At 30.0% G+C, this 22,395-nt stretch overlaps 1 pseudogene across 1 annotated transcript in view; it reads left to right on the top strand.

The window, feature by feature from the left end:
- Window positions 1-22,395, top strand: part of LOC143255921 (protein transport protein Sec24C-like) — a 57,498-nt pseudogene that overhangs the window by 15,662 nt on the left and 19,441 nt on the right. Inside the window, exons 8-11 of the transcript XR_013030927.1 lie at window positions 2,774-2,912; window positions 9,440-9,555; window positions 13,671-13,795; window positions 21,463-21,541. The product of XR_013030927.1 is annotated as a protein transport protein Sec24C-like (transcript). The remainder of the gene's footprint in view (window positions 1-2,773; window positions 2,913-9,439; window positions 9,556-13,670; window positions 13,796-21,462; window positions 21,542-22,395) is intronic.

The following is a 22,395-nucleotide window of genomic DNA, read 5'->3' as shown; positions in this document are numbered from 1 at the left end:
GCCACAATTTCTAATGTTTAAACTAAAAAAAAATGAACTAATTGACTATTTTAGGAAAATATAGAGATTATTTGCCCTATTTTATGAAGTTTTGTAATTTAGAGCAAGGAAAATTAGGTGCTCAAACTTGTGAAGTGATTATTTCACAAGAACGTAAAATACTTTCTCATATTATTGAGTTGATTAGTTTCAAGCAGTATCAGCTAGTTATTTTAGTTTCTGGGGTTAATTTGTTTAGAACAATGCACTTAGGGTAATCTGTTGGCCTAATCTTATAAAACTGATTTGTTTATTCATAATACAAAGTGAATTATTAATTTCATTTTCTTGATTTGACCTAAGTAGAAAAAAGAAATATAATTCTATATCAACTTAAAACCTAATTTATTTAGAGCAGTATAAAGTAAAATAGGTGTTTCAACTCGTGGAATGAAAAAACTTAGACAATTATAAATCAATTGTAACATCCAAATATTTAGTTCATCTATTGATGAGACAGCTCACTGAAGTCTACCATTAAAAATATACCATCACTTAACCATTACTGGCTCAAACAATTTGACCAACCTTGTAGTGCACACATCAAGATCATTTTACAGAATTTCATCCACAATTTAATTAAATATTTTTATTACCAATATATGTCAGTAAACTTAGCATCAAATTGTAGTTTATAGTTCCAACTTTAATATTTTTCAAGTTTTAATATCAAAAGGAAATATTTTAAATTATCAGTCTTTACTTGTCTGCCATGTGACACATCTGAACCCCTTATTCAGATTTTATACCTTCAGTAATACAGCTTCTATAATGCCTATTCAATTATAAACACAAATTAAACTTACCGACAAGAAAAATATAAAATTTGAACTTTTGCCATCTTGGTTTGTTGAGATATCGGAATTTGCAAAACCCGCCAAAGGCCCCCTCCCATTTTTTTAAAGCATTTCAAACCAATTATTCACTCACATCCACTTGTCAGATAGACGTGATTATAACTAATAGAGCATATTGTAACGTACAGGAATCTTAAGTTCGGATGTTTCATTTTGATGGTCAGAGATTGCAAGACAAAAGAAAATCATCGTATTAAATAAATTAGATGCTTCATGCAGTGATAGAAGTCTTTAATATATTTGTATTTTAATTAGAAAATCATAGAAGTTGTAATAGTTTGAATAAATGTTCTGGTGCCTGATATATAGCTTATGGTTTAAAATGCATACTGGAAAACTACTAGAATTATGATTTGGACAGTTAACACAATAAGTAAAAAGAAGGGTGTGGCATCTGAGTATAAATGACCTCGTACTGAAGTGATTGTTAAATTACTTGTTTTTATGTATATTTTTATTTATTGTTATATGGTTTTTTAATACAATTAGCTAAAACATAAGACATTAGAAACTTAGGCTGGGTGGCAATGCTTATATGGAAAGAAAATTAAATTAAACATTTTAAGGAGACGAGTTAGTTGGGGAACCTCATGGTCTACAAGTCACGTGGCTCTAACTTGATTATTTGTTTACCCTGAGCTTTATCGCTGTGATTTATTATTTTTAACACACAGAGAGGGTCCATAGTACAGTAACAACATAATAAAATTTAAAGAAAAACAAATGTGGAAAAGTTAGAAGTTGAGGCTGTAAGGATAAATAACTGTAAATACCTTTTATAATCTGAATGCATTTTTTAAAAAAAAATTTATTGATTTTATTTCTTTTTTAACTTTATTTCACTATTTTATGCTACAGTTAGTGCTAGAATAAAAAATATAAGACAAAGTATAAAGTTTTACTTTTAAAAACTTTTAATATTCATTTTAATGGTTATACAAATGAAATATGGAAATGGTAAGATGAAAAGAATATTTTTAATTATAGCATGAAGATCATCCTTCTTTCAGATTGCTTCAGTAAAAACTTCATAAAGTCCAAGACAAATCTTTAGTAAAGTACTTTTTAAACAGTATTGTTTTATTTTTTGTACAACAGACTTGTAATGTTTATTAAAAGTTACCATATTTCATAATAATATTACATTAAAAGTAATAGTATGTAGAGTTTCATAGTCGTGTTTTTACAAAATTGAATGAATTAACTAAGCCTACATGAATAGGTTTAAGTATAATTAGGAAGTCTACAACTTGATATTTTAATTTACGTTGTATGCGTGTTATCCAGGAATTTTTCTTTTGTTTTATCAGAATGTTTACCTTCATTTCAGTATAATTTTAATGTGAACAATTTTTATTTTTGTCTGTACTTGTATTTAAAAAAACAACAACAGTGAGATAGGAAAAGAGAGCCTCTGAGAACCAGACTCTTAAAACTGACTAACATTTTTAATAAAAAAAAATTCATTGTTGCAGAATCTTTGTTTTTATTTACATTATAATAAACATTTTGTAGAAAGCATTAAATTTAGTTACTAAAACTGGTGTGTTAATTGATAAACCACAAAGTTCATTAAAGTGTTTTGCAAACAAAACTGTTTTTTTTAATTTCTTCAATCTTTTAAGAGTTTATAATTTTTTGTCTTCAACTTTATGTTAAAGGGGAAATGAGTGTATGTGTTCAAATTTATTTACAGTGGAATAAAGCTATTAAGTTTAATTTGTAATTGGTTTTAAACTATATTAGTTAGAAAACTTAAATCTCAATTATTTTATCAGACTATGCAAATTTAAGCATTTATCTTCGTGATTTGAAATTGTCTAAAGCTGCATGATGACTACTGTTGGTAAATATTCCAAAGAAAAAATTTTTTTTAGCAATACCCTCCAGTTTCCAATTTAGGTGAGATGGGCCCAGTTCGCTGTGTAAGATGTAAGGCCTACATGTGCTCGTTTATGAAGTTTATAGATGGTGGAAGAAGATTTCAGTGTGCATTTTGTAAAGGAATAACAGAAGGTATGTTTTATTATTAGGAGAAGCAGTTGTGTAATCTAAATTTCAAGCTTTCAAGTACTTTATGCAAACAAGCAAGGCTACCTTCATACAAAATATAATTTTAAGAAATTTACTCAGTTTACCTCTAAAAATTCATGGAAATTGCACATTTAATTTCTATGTTAAAGACCTATGTTTGTGTTTTTGTGACAAGTAATTCACGTTAAAAGTGCAAAGGTGGGGTACGTATAAAACTTAATAGATGAAAAATACCAATTATATTATGAGCTATGCATGAAAGTTTCAAAATAAAAAATTTGCTCTCACAGAAATAAGTTTTTCATTTCTGAGAGTAAAACCATCTATTGACCTTTATTTATGAGATGTTCTTTAAAATCTCAGCTTTGTATAGCATTACTAACTAAGATCTAATGTTATTGTGACACATTATAAAATGTACATCTAAACTGGATAAAATTGTGTTTGTTATTCATAGAACTTCTTAGTTCATGTTTAACCTTCAGTACCAGAATTGGAGGTATAGGATCTGATCCAGACAAGCTACACACCTGTATCAAAATTAAGATAATTCTGTCAGGTACCAATTTTACATCTTATACATTTCTGGGCTGGGTATGCCTTAGTAATTAGCATTGCCTAGACTGTGAATCTGAGAGCTCTTGAATGTTTGTCACATTGCCATAAAAATGTGTTTTTACATCTTGGGGCTGTGGGTGTGATATTTAGAGATGTCTTCTGTAGCTTTTCTGAAAATTCTAAGACAATTCTTCAACAATTATAGATTGGCCATTATCTGATTAAAAAAAAATAAAACTTGTTGAATCTTGTTTATACAATTTTAGATTTTATCTTTAGTTTATAATACTAGATTGGGAAGGTTCATCATGCAGATAAAAAATTATTATATGTTTACATATAGCAATTTTCATACAACTTCCTTGGAATATCTTCTTTTTAAATAGAACAGTCTGTTGAATGTATTTTTTACAATCTGTTAGTTTTTACCTAACTTAAATGACAGCATAAAAAATGTCCTGCAGAGGTAAAAAAAACTTTCAATAATAACTTTTGTCTTCTCATATAATGGCATTCTTCAATTTGTGCTGCTCTCTTTATTTTCTCATTTTTGCTCACTGTTTGCCTTGATGGTCCCATGTACTCTTATGCTAACACATGCAAATTAGCATGTAACAATCTTTCTGTAATAGAAGCATGACACACACTGGTAGTGGAGCTGACTCCAACTGCACTGTACAGTACTATCATCATTTCTGAATTTGATATTCAGGAATGTGGTTCTACAAAATTTTCACTCAGTGAATTACATTTTTCTGTTCACTTTTAACTTTTTGCTGCCTTTTTTTGACAACTTTAAGTGTGTTGTCATTTATTTTCTTAGAAAAAGTCTTTTTTCCATGTGATGAACTCTCAGTTTTTCAACTCCTACCTCAGCAGAACCCAATCTTCTCCTTTATGTTTGAGTAGTATGGAGTGTTTGATATCCTAAGCCAGGACTCCTGTTCCTGTGCTAAAGGTTTTCTCTCTCTTTGGGGAACTGGGCTTTCATGACATTCCTTGTCCTTTGTGGTTGTGCACATGTGTGTTGTGTTCAATGACTGTTGCACGGTCAGTGGAACTCTGTTCTGGATCTATTGGACTCCTCCATTCTTCTTTCTTCCACCCTCTGAGTTAGTTTTGTCTGGTGGGACAACAAGACAACAACTTGGCCTACCTTTTTCCCCTCCTCATCCAAATCTTCATTTCTTTTGAACACTCCACTGACAAGATGGGTACGTGGATTCTCAGGAAACAGTTGGTCATTGGTTAGCAGTCAAATTTACACAATACATTAACATTTTTGGAGTCCTTTTTTTTTGTCAGTCATTGGATCATTTCCTGCCTGTAGTATGGGAGGAACCTGGTCGTCATCCATTCCAATAATTTGACTATGGTTATCTCTCGTATCTATTTTCAAGGGGAAACCTGATCTCATTTATTGTTTTCAAACACTGATCTTCTTTTCTGGGCTCAATCTCAAGAAGTCCAACTTCTTACTTGTTACAGTCTGGGTCTTCTGAATTTTGTGGTGAGTCAGCTCTCTTGTCCTGACAAGATTCTACAAACAAAATGGTCTCTTGCCCTTCAGGTATTCCAGTGATTATACACTACTATGCAAAAGTGTTAGGACAAAGTCAAAAATTGGATTTCAGGCTACTTTCAAAAAACAGTGGAAGGTAAACCACAGGTGAAAGATGAACATTTTGTTAATCTTCTTATTTAATACAATAGAAACTTGGTGGAAGTGTTTGAGTTCAGCACATATTTAATGGCTGTTTATCTCTTGCTTGAGATCAGTGGCAGTCTTCCTTTTGCCCAGAAGGTTGCATAAACAAAGATACATTACATCAGTACCATTAAGTTTAGGTGTTATTGACTGTGGATTCTCAATACATCTTCCAAGTTTTTTTCTCACCAGATTGATCATTTCACTCTTTCCATGGCTGCTCACTTCCATTGTCCATTAGAGGAAATTATGCAAGCCAGCATGTAAACTGTACCTCATGCTTTTGTTCCTTTTTACCTGCACTGTGTGGTCATCTCTATCTTCTTTGGCTATCGCTTATTATCAGTTGCCATTTCACATTTTATAGGCTCTTCTGGTGTATCTTTTGTCCCTAATCTCCAAGTGATGATAGTACTCCACAGGGAGTCAGCCACACTTGGAAGGTGTGTAACATTAATGTTAGTGGAGGGTTGTCACATGCTTATTTACATGTTACAGCAAATTCATTTGTACATATATAAGGCAACACAAATGAGAGAAGGTGAGTATCTATTAGAAATATATTTTCGGTGAAGGAAAATATTAAGAACTGGTAATTGTAGTTTTTAGAAATATTTTGTTCTCCAAGTGATGACAGTGCTCTTTAGTATAGAGTGAGTTAGCTGTGCTAGAAAGGTGTCATATTCTTGTTGGTGTTAACAAAATGTTAACGACTGGTAATTATAGTTTTTAAGAAGGTTTTATTCATCCCTGGTTTTCACAACATAAGTGGCAGAGATGAATTCTCACATACAAGTGATCTTTTATTGAATGTTCTTCATACAACTCTTTATTTTTTGTTTTTTATTTATAGTTCATAATCAGTAAAGGTTAATTTTCTTAGTGAGAATAAAACCATGCATCATCTACTAAACTTAATTGATTTTGTATTCATGCAACATTTAATTTCATGCTTAAATTAAGCACTTCCTTTCTATATATTAATTTTTAACCAGACAGAATTAAATAGCACATTGATTGTTATTCTAAATAAACCTGTAATTAGTTTTTTAACACCAAAATGATGAGGTGAATTTTCACTTAAATTATATATATTTAAGAAATAATATATACTTATACAAGTTTATTATAGATACCTAAACTTATCTTGTGACATCTGAGTATACATATGTATGTTTGTATGTGTATGTAAGTTTATGGCTATTTCCATGCTTCTGATGTCTATTTGATAGGTGGATTTACCTTCCTCAGAAACAATGTACATTCCTTTCTAGACAGTTACTTTATTTGCAAGTTTAGGGCTTGGTTATGAATTCTTATTAATTCTAAGAATAACTGCAATAGCTTTTTTTTAAGAACTTGGAAAAACAAAACCATTATTCTACATTTGTTCACATGTTAAGGATACATTTTTCTAACTTCATTAAAAGTTTTATCAAGTAAAATCTTGTTTCAACAGTGGGCTTTTGTGTTTCATTGTTACCCATAATTAGTGTATATACTGATACATGTCAAGTTTGGATATAAAAGTGGTGAGACAATCATATAACCTATTTGGTAGTTTTATTAGTCTAGCTAATTAATGAACAAAAGAATGATTTGTGACATCAAATTCACACTTAACTTCAATTGCTAATGACAGCATGTGATAAACAAATAGTTTGTAAGTTACCTTGCAGTGTGCTTCCTATGTCCTGAAAATGAGCCATTTCGAGAAAAAAATGTTTAATTATCAGTGTTTCAGGTTGCTTATTCATTAGTATAAGATGTCCTTCAAACAACTGTTTTAATGAACTACTATTCATTTGATGTTATGTACAAGATCTTAATATTCTGATTACTAAAGTGCATGATGTTTCTAAAGTATTCTCATCAGTATGATTTAAACTTTTGTATTATTCCAGTATATATGTATATGTAAGGTCATGGGTAAACATTTGACATAGGATCATATCAAAGCTCATACCACCACTTGTTAGATGCTTTAAAATTTATTAGATTATACTTTGAAGTATAGCTATTATATTTTTTATTTTTTGTATTTTGTTTCATCTGATGGAAATAAAAGTCTGGATTTCTAGCTGTTACTTGTTGGAATTCATGGTTAAGAGTAAGGATGTTACTGAGTTAATTTTCTGTGATTATTGTTGTTTTTAAAATATTTTCTACTGCTCTATTTTGTGTACGAGCTTTGCACTATATATAGATATATTTTGTATATCCAGCTTAAACTGCTGTCAAATTATAAGTTAATGTTTTTAAGAGCCTCTGCTTTATTTAATAGGCTAACTTTATTTTCATATTTGCATTTCTATGTGTGTCTGAAATACATTCTACCTCTCTTAAAATGTTTTTGATTTTTGATTCAGTGTGTTGTGGTTCTTTGGAGATTTCATTCCAGTTCATCAAAATGTTCTGACAAGGTCTTTTTTTATGGTTTAGAATAATTTTAAAATTACTTTAGGATACCCCTAAATTGATTACTCAAACTTGTTAATTAGATGTTTTTTCAATACTTTGGTGATTATAAATGATTCTTTAGTGCTTCTAATTAACTTTCTAAACATGTGAAGAAAATATGCCAAGTTCAAGATCTTTGTATCCAAGAGTCTTGAGTTTTAAGCACATATAATATCCATATTTGGACTTTCAGAGTTTTCACCATGAAATGCACATTATCATTCAACACTTTTCACCTTTATAGTTGTTTTACTGCCATTGGAAGATTTAATTGAACACAGCATTTTGATAGTCCTCAGAGCAACAATAAAATTAACATATTCGTGTATTTAGTCCTAAAAATTATTAGCATTTCTAGAAAAATTGTTTAAGTGTTAGCATTTCTGCTTGCATATTCATCAGTATAAAGTGTTTTGCAAACAATGTGTAGAACAAACTACCATTTGTAAATATGATATTATTTACAAGATTTTAATATTTTGATTCAAATACATTGTTTCTAAATTTAAAGTTTATTGGTGAAGAGATGGGAAGTTTTATTAATTACCTTTGTGGTAATTCTGACAAAGCTAGTAGGAAATTTGTTAGTTATAAATTAAGTTGCATTTTGTATTAATCAATTGTTACCTGATTTATTAGTGACTTTACTCTAATTTACTCTTACTGGTCTATTTGAAATTATAAATGTTCTATTTAATTGAACAAACAAAGGTGAAATGGGCAGTAATTGCTTAGTTCAGAGTGACATTTGTAGAGAAAGTATTGGAGGACAAATCTTTATAAGTGACTTTAGTAAAAGGATGATGTTTTGAATGCCTTCTGTCTTTTATCTTAAGACCAGCTTGCACTGGTTTTTTTCAAGGACTTGTGTGGTATTCCATGAGGAATGAAGTGGCCATGATATGATTAGTTGAGGGTTCTTGTAATCATAACTAAATAGAGACTCATCTTTTGAAATCAACAATTTATGGCTATCACTGAGCAATGCATCACTCGTTCCACCAACCACTTTACTAGAACCAACAGCCAGTCACATCACATTCACTTTCAGTCTTCCCAGATACAGTATCGACCTCTGGAAAAATAAGTGTAAGCCCATGTGAAGAAAGGCTTTTGAAGCATAATCCTTTCAACCTGAGCTACTGTTGTAGATTAGTCCTTCAAGACTTTCCCTGCAAGTAAGCATTAGCCTCTCATTTAACTTATTTGTGTTCATCATGTACACTCTGCATAAGTCATCTTTCAAAGAAAACAAACTTTAATTGTTTATTCTAAATTATAAACATGACATTTTAATGGTTTATTTGCAATTATAAACAACTTCAATGATTAATTTGTTTTTTCAAGACAATTAAGTTTGTAAAGATCCATTGTTAAGAGATTCTACTAATTTTGTGGTCAAGATTTGGTGCTTTATTTTCTTTGGTAAATGCTATGACATTAATCATTGCTTTGTTGAACTTCTTGCTGTTATTCTTTAAGTTGAACAGTTCATGATTAACTTTGTTAGGGCAAGTATTACAAATGCATATCTGTGTGACTGATCATCAGTTGATCTAATGGTTGGTACCTTCCTGTTCTTGGGACATATTAATGTTTCAACTGTCTGCCAGAATCTTCAGCATTTGATTTATTCTCTAGTTAATTGACTGTCAGAATTGCTAGTGTTTTATGAACAGGTTATTGCACAGTGCCAAATGTTGTTTATAGTTTCTCATTTTTGTCCTCATGGACTAGTGATTGGTTAAGTTTTATGCTGTTTATCAGTGCACATGTATTGCAGTTCCTCACGAGTACATTAACCATCTTGATCACATGGGACAGAGAATAGACACATTTCAAAGACCTGAGCTGTGTCTTGGATCTTATGAGTATTTAACCACAAAAGACTACTGCAAGGTAAGAACAATAGCTAAGAAAAACATTTCATGCAAAATATAATACACATTTTGCATGCAGAATATTCAAAACTAGCAAAATCTAGGCTGTGTTTGTATATGTATACCTAGTTTAGTGCAGTGGTTTCCAACTTTTGTCCAGCTGAGGACCACCTAATTCTGATCCCAAAATTTCTTCTACCATTTGGTACAATTTTAGCTTTGAAATTACACTGTAAAACAACATACGTCAATAGTTACAGTTACAACAGAAAGTGTTCTTACCCATGCATCCCAACTGGTTTTTTGCTCATAACATAAAAAGTATCATGATTAGGCTAATAGAAGTATAACATATTATAAACATTATAATAACACACATCAACATAAATTTTTATGTAAATTAAATGACAAATAAACTGTTTATAAACAAATAACCAAAAATAGGAGGAACAGAAAGTGTTTGTACAGTTCAGAATGTGTGAAAAAACTGATATTCCCGTAAAAATTTTGTTTAGTTTGGCGAATAAACTACATTATACCATTTCAGAACTAGACACTGGGTTCATATTTATTGGAATTTAGCCAGCAAAAATATGTAATTCTGGCAATTTAGCACTGTCTCTGTCAGTGTCTGCTTGGTCATCATGGCGAACAGGAAACAACTGTCCAGTGATTTAAAAAACAGAATTATTGTAAAATACAAGTCTCGTTTATCTCTTTTTGGTATTGCTACACAACTTAATATGCTGAAATTTACTGTTCAAAGCATAATTGCCAAGTTGAAACTTACAGAATCAACTGCTAACCTCCCTCATTCCTTACGCCCCACCAAAATTCCAGAGAGAACCAAGAGGATGGTTCTCAGAGAAGTTAGTAGGAACCCTCGTTGAACACATAATGACATACAGAAACTGGTAAGGGAAACTGGAGTTGAAGTAAGCACCTCTACAGTTATGAACATGTTATGCTCTTCTGGGTTCAAAGCATGCTGTCCTCGTAGAATTCCATATTTAAAACCTGTTCATTTAGAAGCATGATTGAGGTATGCAAGAAAGCATGTAGATATACCCTTTACCTATCAGAAGAGTATTCTTTGGTCAGACGAGACTAAAATCGAGCTTTTTGGCCACAATGATGTTCTCAATATATTCCGTAAGAAGGGGGAAGGAAATCTTCCAAAGAACACCGTCCATACAGTTAAACACGAAGGTGGCTCGATCATGCTATGGGGTTTCTTCAGCTCTTCTGGTGTAGGCAGTTTTCACCACATCAATGGAATCATGAAAAAAGACGAGTACGTTGATATGTTAGGCACTTATGTCAAGAATGATGCTCATTTGCGGCTTGGGTGTCATTGGATCTTCCAGCTTGACAATGACCCTAAGCACACATCGAAATATGTGCAATTCTGGTTGCAGAGGAATCATATAAGTGTTGTGGAGTGGCCATCGCAGTCACCTGATCTCAACCCAATTGAAAATGCTTGGCATGAGTTGAAGACCAAGGTTCATCAGCGCCATTCGAAAAACTTGCAAGAGTTGGAGGCCTTCTGTAAAGAAGAATGGAAGAAAATACCAGTTGAGTACTGTCAAACGATCATGAAGGGCTATGAGGAGAGATTGCACCAAGTAATTCACCTGAAAGGCTACACAACTGACCATTAAAGTAGATGCACAAACACTTTCTGCCCCTCCTATGTTTGGTTATTTGTTTATAAACATTTTATTTGTCGTTCAATTTACATAGAAATTTATGTAGATGTATGCTAGTATAATATTTATAATATACTATACTTTCATTATCCTAATCATGATACTTTTAAAGTTGTGAGGAAAAACTACTCATGACACAGGGGTACGAACACTTTCTGTCATAACTGTATGTTTTAAAACTTTTTTTTCAATAATTTTGTGGACCAGCTGAAATCTGCCTGTAGACTGACAGTTGGAAACCACTGGATTAGTGCATTTACTTAAACAGCCTGTGATCTAATTAAATTATCAATCAATGTTTCTGTTTATGTGTGTGTTTTTTCCATAACAATCCTACTATTACTTAAGGCTGAACTAACATAGCAAATAATTCTTACTTCACTACTCTTTTATCACATAAATGTAGCTCTCTAGTTTACAGAAATAATATTGTGTAAAATCATTCATTTTTTTTTAATAATAGACAAATTACTGCTTACAGCTAACTATAATTGTCTGATAATTTCTTTTCAGTTTATGATTATTGTTATTTTATTCTGAACACTCCTTTCATACAAAAATGAAAAGTTGTGTAAACATTTGAAAAATGTTGAGTGTAGTAAAACCTCAAGTATTCAAGACATTTCTTGATAAAAAAGAGATTTGTTCACACACTCATTTATATATGTGCACAGCACTTATTAATCTTTCCAAATAATATTGTCACAACCTCTTTCTGTTGCCTTACTGTGTGGTGTACAATACATCTGATAACATTTTAAAATATTCTTTAGTAGAAAAAAAAAATCAAAATTTAATGGCCATAGTATTTTTAATGCCCATTTGTATACATTTAAAATGAAACAAAAATTATGACAAGTGTAAATAAAATTATTATTCCTAACCTAAAGATTGAGAATGACCTAGTAATTTCTCCACCCTGACTATGAATTTGAGGGTTCATGGCTTTCATTTTATTGCCAGAAAATTATATTTTGTACTTTGGTGTTACTGCTGTGTTTTACAGGAGTGTTTAATACATTAAATTAAAACTAGTTTGAATATGCATATCGGCAAGTTGTGCAACATTCACAGTTAGTATAAAGTTACAAAGGAAAACTTGTATCAGAATACATTTTGTAGGCTGTGTTATGCCATTAAAATTTATCACTTTGGGGAAGAATATATAACAGCCCTTTCTGAAACAAAAAATTTATATGCTGGGACCAGAAAAATGTGTTCCATATGGCAATATAGAAGTTTTTAAGATGCAGCTATCTCGTGTATTTAATGACACTAAGTAAAATGTCATTAGAGCATAATATTTTATGAAAGCAGGTGAAATAGATTGTCAAGTGGCTCTTAAAAAGTTCAGTAATTATAGGACAGATATTTATGACAAATGAAGTCATTAACACAAAGGGAATTTGGTTTTATATACATTGAGTTATGAAAATGTTGAAGGCCTTTCATAAATATTATCAGGGTTTGCATGTAATTGTTATGAGTTCATTTTAAATTTTAATAATCAATTTGATGTGTTTAAAATATGTAGGTGCAAGAAGTTTAAATGACACTGAAATAGAAATCCTTATAACCCGAGCACTTTTGAAAGGTGAACATTTCGAAAGTGCTCGGATTATAAGGGTTTCTATGTCAGTTCAATCATCAATTTGATTTATTCTTGATATGGTTTATAGAAAAGACACAAATTTTAATGCTATTTTATGTAGTAGTAGTATATATTTTAAAACATAGCCTTGTAGATTCTTGTGTAATATTGTATGTTGGTGATATTGTTTTTAAGAAAATACTTCTTAGATTATTGTATAATGTTTGGTGGTGGTATGGTGGTGTTTTTTTGGAACAGCTAGGTTCTTGTACTAATTATTTGGTGGTGGTTTGTTATGTTTTTGAGATAAAGGAAAGCTTTAGAGTTTCATATACAATTTTGAGTGGTGGTGGTGGTTTGGTGTGGTTTTATAAAAAGAGCACTATAGGTTTTAATGTAATTATGTTTGTAATAGCCTGTTCTAATACTTTATATATATATATACCAGCTAAAATGTCTTTGTATTTGTTTTAACAATCCAAATGTTATACTAGTTATTCTCTAAACAAATCGTTTAATGATCTGAAATATTTTTACCTTTTGAAGAAAAATTTGCACTGACAGTTATATAGGTAAGAAACTGAAGCATTTATAGTTGTAATAAAGCTTTAACATACTTGAATAAACAGCCAATTAATCAAGCATAAACTGAATAAAAATTTCATGTGTACATGTTGTACACTAGTTTATACAACGTCACACTGTGAATAATTTTAAGTCAGTAATTTTAAGTTTGTTTTTAAAAATGAAATAATTCACATATAACTATTTAAAATGAAGTATTAATTACCTTCTTCATTTTAACATTTTTCATAATTTGTTTAATTTCAGAATGGGGTGTTCCCCAAGCCACCAGCATTTATTTTCATGATTGATGTGTCTCACAACAGTATCAGGAATGGAATGATGAAGTTCCTTTGTGATAACATGATGGAAGTGTTGACTTCATTACCAAAGTATGTTGGTAAATTGCATTCAGACCTTAAAACTGTGAAAAAATTAAAAAATGGGTTATTTTTCTCTTCATGTTTGATTTAATTTTGCAACCTGTTGTAATTTAAGGAAATGCAGTACTCTTACAGGTCACCAATATGTGTCACTGTGTAGCACATTCAGTATTTTTCAATAACAGGAGGAACAAAAATCACTTAAATGCTACTTTGGTGACAAGTTTGTGAAATAATTAGTTATATCTATTGTAAGGAAGTAAATTCTGTTAACAAATGAAAAATGGTTGGTAGAAAACTGGAGTAACTTGTAACTCACACAGGGAAACGTAAATTCAAGGACACATCAACCAACATAATAAAACAGAAGATACTGTTTCATCCTAATTAATATGAGACTGCTGATCTTATGTAATATTTATGTGTATATATTGTACTAATCTTTAATCTTCTCAGATGTTACATTTATTTTAATGTTCTAAATAAGGAGTTTAATTACCTGTAGACAATGATTTTGAAAACACAGTTTTATTATTGACAACTAGAAACACAAGATACATGTTCACAGGTTTATAAAACCAACAGCCATACTTATTGAGAATGTTTTCTTTTGGTTTATTAAATTATTTTTTAAAAACAGTTCTGTAATGTTAATTAAAAAGTACTCAAGTGTCCTTAGTTTTAATGGGGAATATATTGTTTACTGAAAATACATTTTTTTTTCTGATGTGTTGGGTGTTTGGTAAAATACTTTTAAATAATTTCTGGGTTTATTCATGACATAAGTTTACATATGTATTTGTGGAAAAATAGTAGAGAAATTGAGAGTGTAAAAATAACAATAAATTGCTGTTGAGGGAATAACCCTGCTCTTCAAGCCAAACTAAAGTTCAGCTGAACACAACAGATATAAATTAATGTACTTCAGTACTTATTACACTAATGTCTGAAATGCATTTTAAAGTTTGGTGATTTGATTCCTTTTTCTTTTTTTCTATTTAGGTCTACCATATATCACAAAAATATTTCATCCCAGAATTATATTTGCTATGGATATTATGGAACAGTTGCTATTTATGAGTTCTAGTACCAGATATCATGGTAGATTAAAAAAAAATTGATTTACATACATATGTTTTAACTGCTTCTAGAAAATTTGTGCTAGAAAATTATACACTTTCTGTAAACAGCAGATCAAAGATCATGTATTTATGGGGTTGAACTTTGACTTGTTTTCCTCTTGTGTAGTAGTGCTTGTACCTGTTTTGAGAAAGGGTATAATCAACTTTCATAACAAGCCTAAATAATTTTTTTATCCAAGTTCTGCAGGTGAGATGGCACTTATCACTAAATCTACAGTATACTATTTATACAGACCTAAGTATTGTGCTAAAGTCAAAGTAATTTTTGGTGGGGCCTAGAACTGAATACCCACAAAACTCTTTTACAGTACATTTCTGACATGTTTTAGTGAAAAAAGATTTATGTCCTCTGGGCTAGGCTTATAAGTTTGTTTGATATTGCATTTACAATGAGCTACTAAGAAACTGTTACTGTCACTGAATTGGAACACATTTACAACATTTTACTTTAATGATAAATATAGAAAAAATTGTCTTTGAAATTATACCTCCTTGAATGCCTTATCTGTTGTAATTTATTAGAGTGATTTTACATAGGCATTGAAATATTCAGTTGTATCATTCAACTTTATAGTAAAATTTGGAATGAAGATATTTTTTCAGTTTACAGATTTCTGCTCTGTTCTGCATAAAACATAGAACTATATGTATATGTTTGTCAAGTTTTTATCATCAAATTTATTAAAATTTACTTTTGCATCTATTCTTAGTTTTGTGTATGTTACATAAAGTTTAACAAATTGGTTCTAAAAATTATGTAATATGGATACATTAAAATTAATGTTAGGTTTTTACAGCAAATGTATTTTTCAACATTTGTTTCACAAAATTAATAGACAAAGCTTGGTTTTGTAAAACTTGCATTAGGCAAGTTTATTTTTTCCTCCATCGTAAGTAGTATTTGTTATTACCCTAATGCTAAATTAATTGCATTGATGTACCAAATACACACTCACATGTCAGATTTTAAAGTCTGAGTAAAAATAATAACTGTCAAAATACAGTTAAAATTTTTAACTCAAAAATATTTTAGAATTCACCTTTTTTCATTTTAGAACATTTATTGTAAGTTGCAAAGGAAAACAAAAACAAAATCAAAATTCAATTCTGTTTTCTGCACAGTTCCTAGGTGCTTCACCTAGAAACAATATATTTATTAGTTTTTATAGAATGTTTCTGCTCATCATAAAACATAGGTTCATATTTGCTAAGTATCATTCCTTTTGAGTATAATTATCCATGTTTAGTTTCTCATGTCACATTCTTTCTCTTTCTATGGGTTTATTAGTGCTGACTTTCAATCCCACCCTTTTGATGTAAACAACTACTGATGAAGGCCAACTGTAGACAGAACTTAAATATCATTCAACAGAGAAGATTATAAGTTACTACTTGAGTATAGAGTGAAAAGAGTGGTATGAAAAGTAATTTATGTTTCATGGAAAAGTGATTAAATTTAGCTCCCACAGAGAAAAACAACAATCTAAAATGTAGTTTAGAAGATGTAAAGTAAACAACAGGTCCAGGAGTATTTTGTTTATGAAACTGAAGTTAAGGAAATTCTATTCTGAGACAAAACATAAGGTGAATATAGTTATGTTCAGTGAGTAGACAAGACATTGGCAAAATATTCCAATAACTAAAATCCCTACTTATTGAATATTATTGTCAAGTTTATCATATTCAAGCAATGCACATAAACAAAGTCGTGTTAATTTATCATAGTGAAATTATATCCATTAGATACACATTTATCTTGACTAAGAATTTTTGTTTAGCAAAACGATAGGTTACTAATCTAACTTCACATCATTAAAAAAAAAAAAAAATCCTTGGTCACCAGTAAATTTTTGTCAGTTAACAGTGTTATAGCTGAAAGTAGTACTACTACAATTGGCAAAGTAAAATATCAAAAGAATATTAATTACTTTCAAAATGATTTGATATAACAAATGAAACCTTCTGATTAACATAAAAAGATATTAAATTTTAAAATGAAAGAAAATTGTTTTAAATGTTTTTTTTTTTTCAAATCAGTGTGTTTTACAACAAAAGTTTGGAAATTTCGCATAATAGAAATGACAGAAAAACAAGATCTAATGTTAAATACTTTAATCTAAAATTAGAGTAATGTAGTAAGATTTAGAACTGGGTGGTATCTCAGGTTAAACTGATTCCCATGTAAAAAATGACTGAGCTTTAAGCTAAGGAAATAAATAGGCTGGCAATATAATATAAAGTGTGAAACAATCTTTATTATTATTCAAAGCACAAAACTTATTATGAGTACTTGTGTTGACACCGAATCAGTCAACAGTTGTCTCTCGGGATATTATTTAGTTGGCCAACTCACTTGGAACACCAAGTAGAACTCTGTCATTCTGGTGCTCCTTACATAACATGATAGAGATATACACATGAGATAAGTGATACCTGTGTATTGGTTGTTCTCGTACAACATACATATTTAAGACCAAAGCCTCTAACTGGCCAATCAAGGGCATTGTTGTCAGTGACTTGCTTACATAATGAGCAATGTTTCAGCAATATACAGAGCAGGTGTAATCTCTATAAAACTTCATGTGTACCCTTTTTCCTTGGTATTTTATTTTGTCATAACAGTAAACAGCATTAGTGTAGTAACCACCCTTGGTTTTATCAACCATTGGTTATTATAGAGTTGCTAGATGATATGTTGGAATGGCCAAGGTATTCAGTAGGCATTATACAAATATGCATGCTAAACAAATTAACAATGACAATTTTTTACTTTAAAAGATGTTTGATGCTCACCCTCATTTGTTTCTCCACCCAACAAATTCAAAAACAAGACAAAAAACAATCACTAAAATACCAAACCAGAAAGTGACCAACCCAACAAATTATTCATCTTTTTTCTTGTTTCAGTAGAGATAACTCTATGACTACTTTGTCACTAATGTCAGTTTAAATCTAAATCCAGTTTGTGTGTTTGGACAATGCACATTGTTATCGCTTAGTCATAATAACTAGTAGTAAGTAAAAAAATTGTAAATCTATGTAAATAATATTGTCATTATCCCTTGAAGTTACTTTTCCTACAGAAATCTGGTATGCCTTTGAAAAAAAAAGCTTAAGCACAGAGTGAAATAGGAATTACCAACCAATATTAGATGAACGTTAGTGACTGTAACATGTAAAAACCAAAAATTTACTAGCATGAATTAAGGAATGATACAGATATACACAGATCATCCCTACATGACTTTCAATACCAAAATTTAATGTTACAGTGTAAAATACATACTTGATTACTGCAGTTGGAAGTTGTATATTCCTGACTGCTGGTATACATTTTGTTTACCATAGTCACATAAGGGTAGGCATCAGTTTAGTGTAACTAAAAGATTAAGACTTAAGAACAAGAAAAACCAAGTTTAGTCAAAACATGTCTTGATTGTTACAGGCTGTTGCTATGAGGTCAGTCAAATTGACCAACCTTGTAATCATTTTGTACTTGTGTATTTTATAGTGTAAATTTTAATATTCAGAGTCACATGAGGATGATCTATGTTTTGCTGTATCATCCTTATATCCTTGCTTGCATTCTTTTTGGCACTTATATCTCTACATCGTTTTACATGTACAAAATGTTGTTTATTACTCATGATAATATATAGTTAATATTAGCTGAGTTTAATATTATGTCATTATTTTAGAATAGATTAGTTTTATATTTACTTTCTTTGGCATATTAATTAAGCCTATTGTATTTGTGTATGCAATATCTTATTTTGTAGAACTTTCGTATAAATTTTGGTTATTATTTATGCTGTGAAAAAATTGATGTTGCCAACCTTGCATGGGTTAAACTAAAACATGTTGGTTTAATTGTCACAGCTAGGGTTGTCTCTTGTGTTATGTAGTTGGAATGAATTTTGATTCAATGCTCTGTTATAGAAAGCAAATATATGTCAAATTTGTGGTTCAAGACTAGTGTTTGTGGGTTCTTTAGAATTGGTATTTAGGACTAACCTAAATCGCCTTAGCTGGCTAAACTTTGTGAGATATTTTTGGGTTTACAGCCAAAAAATACTATCAATAGCAAGGTGTTACCCCTTCTAATCTTTATAAGTTGAAACATAAGTATATTTAATTGTTTATATTTAAGGCCAGGTTGATGTTTAGTTTTGTTCTAAGTACATAACCTACTCTGATCAGAAGTTATTATTATCACCTCTGATAAAATAACAAAGGAACAAAAGTATTTCAAAAGTTTTAGGAACCACATGCTCATGTGGAAACTTCATAGAAAACATTTTAATTCATAATTTTTTCAGAATGTAGAAAATGCATAGTACTCCTGCATACCTCTATAAATAAAGTAGATTTAATGGTGAAAACATTTGGTGTCATACATTTTAAAAGCTAATGGTGATGATCACAATATGCTAATTTCAGTAACATCAACTTTAATAAAGTATGATGGGAGGTGTGTGCATATTACCTTGTTGTTTCTTTATGACAGATGTGATACAAATTCTAGACTTTCACTGAAGAATTAAAATATTAATAGTTTAAAATAGCTTTTGTCATTAATATATTAAGATAAATTACTTAAGACAATAGAAGTTTAACTGTTAATTTACTGTCGCTGGAATTTTGTTGTAATGACAGTATCTATAGTTGCATTTAATAGTAATTCAAAGCCACAATCCTGAAATTACTTTGAATAATTGTGTGTTAATTTCTTATGTATTTTTGCTTTTGTGAGCTATTATGACTGGGCTACAATTTAATATTTGCTTTAATTTAAAAGAGATTAGTTTATTGCAGCTGTTGGGACTATATAAAAAAAAATTTAAGTTTGCATGTATTGTGCAATAATTGTAAATACTGTGACAGTAAAACAGGAAACAGAAATATTACCTATAAAAGAATTATCAGATTAGATTTTGCATGTTTTAATTTAAAAATAAATACAAAGAACATTTAATGTGTAGTTTTTTTAATAACCTTTGGTATTATAACTATGGCATGTTTTACAACATCAGGGTATAGCCAGATTTGATGTGGAGTACATAAAAGTGCCTACAATTAAATTATGGAAGATTCTGGGCATTGACTGTTTCACATGTAACCATAATGAATAGGATTATGTTATCTAATTAATACTTAAAACTGTTAGTACCTAGTGAAACCCCATACTTACAGAATTGAGGAAAACAAAGACAATTGGATATTTCACAAATATTCATTCATAACAACCATGGTTTTGATAGTAAAGGCTTTCAGGAAAAAAAGATGTATTGTATAAGTGTTTAGTGTATTTGTTTGATTATATTTTTCAACAAATAATTTCAATATTCAAAATTTGTACTTTTAGGTGGTATTAGTATCTGTTTTTAACCCCCTACCATTTGATCAGAGAAACTAGAAAGCTGTTGTTGAAACTTTAATTTGATCAAACTAGTAAGCCTTATGATGCTTTTGCTGGTAAAACCATAATCATAATAAATAAAATATTTGTGACATGTGCAGTTGTGTTTGGTATTCTCAGTTCTGTATTTTATTATTTATTGAGTGTCTTAATTATTATTTGAAGCAAAAGGCATAATTTTAGGTATACCATTATTCTCTCTCAATCTACATCTGTCTAGTTGGTGAGATTGAATTATAGATACAAAGATAAGCTAAATAAGGAAATGGCTATTTGTAATACTAAAATCATATAATGGAAAAAGTAAATGATAAACAACACTACTGTACTTAGATATTTCCTCTGCCATATCAGATGTTTAAAGTAAGTTAACACAATGACATTTATGAGAAGTGAGGTCCGAAGAAAAATGGGATATCTTGAATATTGTAAAAGTTACAACTGTAAAGCTGTATGGCAAGGTTTTCTAAGGCATATTTGCTCTTTATTGCTAAGTGTAACCAACTTCAGCCAGAAAGCTTTTATAAATCTGTTATTTATGTCCATGACTTCAAGATTTACAAATATTTCCAACTTGGGAGTTTCAAGAATTTCATTATATTTTGATTTTAGTTCAAGTGTTCTTCTGTACCAATTTTCAGAAAAAACAAAATTTAACTCGTACCAGTGAGTATCTGCGTTGTCTCCTGTTTAAATAAGTTTGACTTATTGTTTTAGGATGTAATATTTTTTAATCTTTTAATAATGGTTTGATGTTCATTTTGGATAAAATAATAAATTTCTTTAAAATATTATTTAATGGAAAAAAAAATATATTGAATTGTCATAAGACATTCCCTCTTTATCCATCACATTTCTTTAATCTGATATCTTTAGTCTAGGTGACACAAATTTCAGTTTTAACTTTATTGTTTTGTCAGAATGTGAACTATAAAGGCTGTTGGGTTTTTCTTATTTATTATTAAAGGTTAAAATCTATTTACTGCTGTTCTATACTTACACTTTAATTGGCAACTGATCTTTACAACCTAACAGTTGCATGTTTCATACACACTTCTTCAAAACAAATTTACAAACAATTTAATAGGTTTATAATTATTTTTACTTTTTTACAGGGATGTGGGAGCTCCAGCATCTGTCATTAAAGTTGGTTTTGTTACATATTGCAAGGTTGTTCATTTCTATAATGTCAAGGTAATTATTATAATATTATTTGTAAGCAGGTCAAAAGGTTGTTTGCTCTGTATGTGGTACTTGCATTAAATTCACATCCATTTGCATTATTCTTGTCTGCTTTTATTTAATTCAGTTCAAGTGAAATATAAGTATTGTTCACAATTGTATGGTATTTGTATATAGACTTTAGAACTTGGGATGTCTTTCACTTGCTACAATAGTAATTTTAAGGACTACTTTATATTATATATATATATAAACATACCAACTGAAATATTTGTACATTTTTTTGAAATTTTCATTGAACTGGTTCCAAATTCTGTATCAGTAATTTACTTTTAAATATTTTCAGCTGTAGGTAAAAATGTCATAGCCTTAATGTCCTAATTTTTGTTTTTGTTTGCAAAATCTGTTAGAGGATATTCTAACAATAAATGTACTGTTGGTTTCTAAATAAGATATGAAACATCTACCAAAGTTCGTATTGCTAAAATTTTAACATCTGTCAGGTAGATAAACATTTCAATTTTTTTATCCTCTATTTTGCTGTAAAATATGCATAAACTGCAAAGATTATTGACATTGCTTTTTAAACTTTGTAGATCAAACCATATCAGTAATTGTCTACTAATTCAGATGTAGGCTTTTATTATAATAAGTTAAGCCTATCATTCTAGCATATACCTTTTTCAAAAGATTACAGCATCACTAATACTTCTTGCTATCTGTCATCTATTGATAAAGATGTGTATTGATTTGTATAATTTAGCTTATTGTAAGTTAAGTATAGATTGATCCTTCACTGTCACTTTGAAGCACAGTACTAAGTGCTTAAATTATTGCATTTATGAAACTGAATACTAATAATCTGT

The sequence above is a fragment of the Tachypleus tridentatus genome, chromosome 7 (genome assembly GCF_004210375.1).
Source record: "Tachypleus tridentatus isolate NWPU-2018 chromosome 7, ASM421037v1, whole genome shotgun sequence".
Lineage (NCBI taxonomy): Eukaryota > Metazoa > Arthropoda > Merostomata > Xiphosura > Limulidae > Tachypleus > Tachypleus tridentatus.
This window is presented reverse-complemented; position numbering and strand designations above follow the sequence as displayed.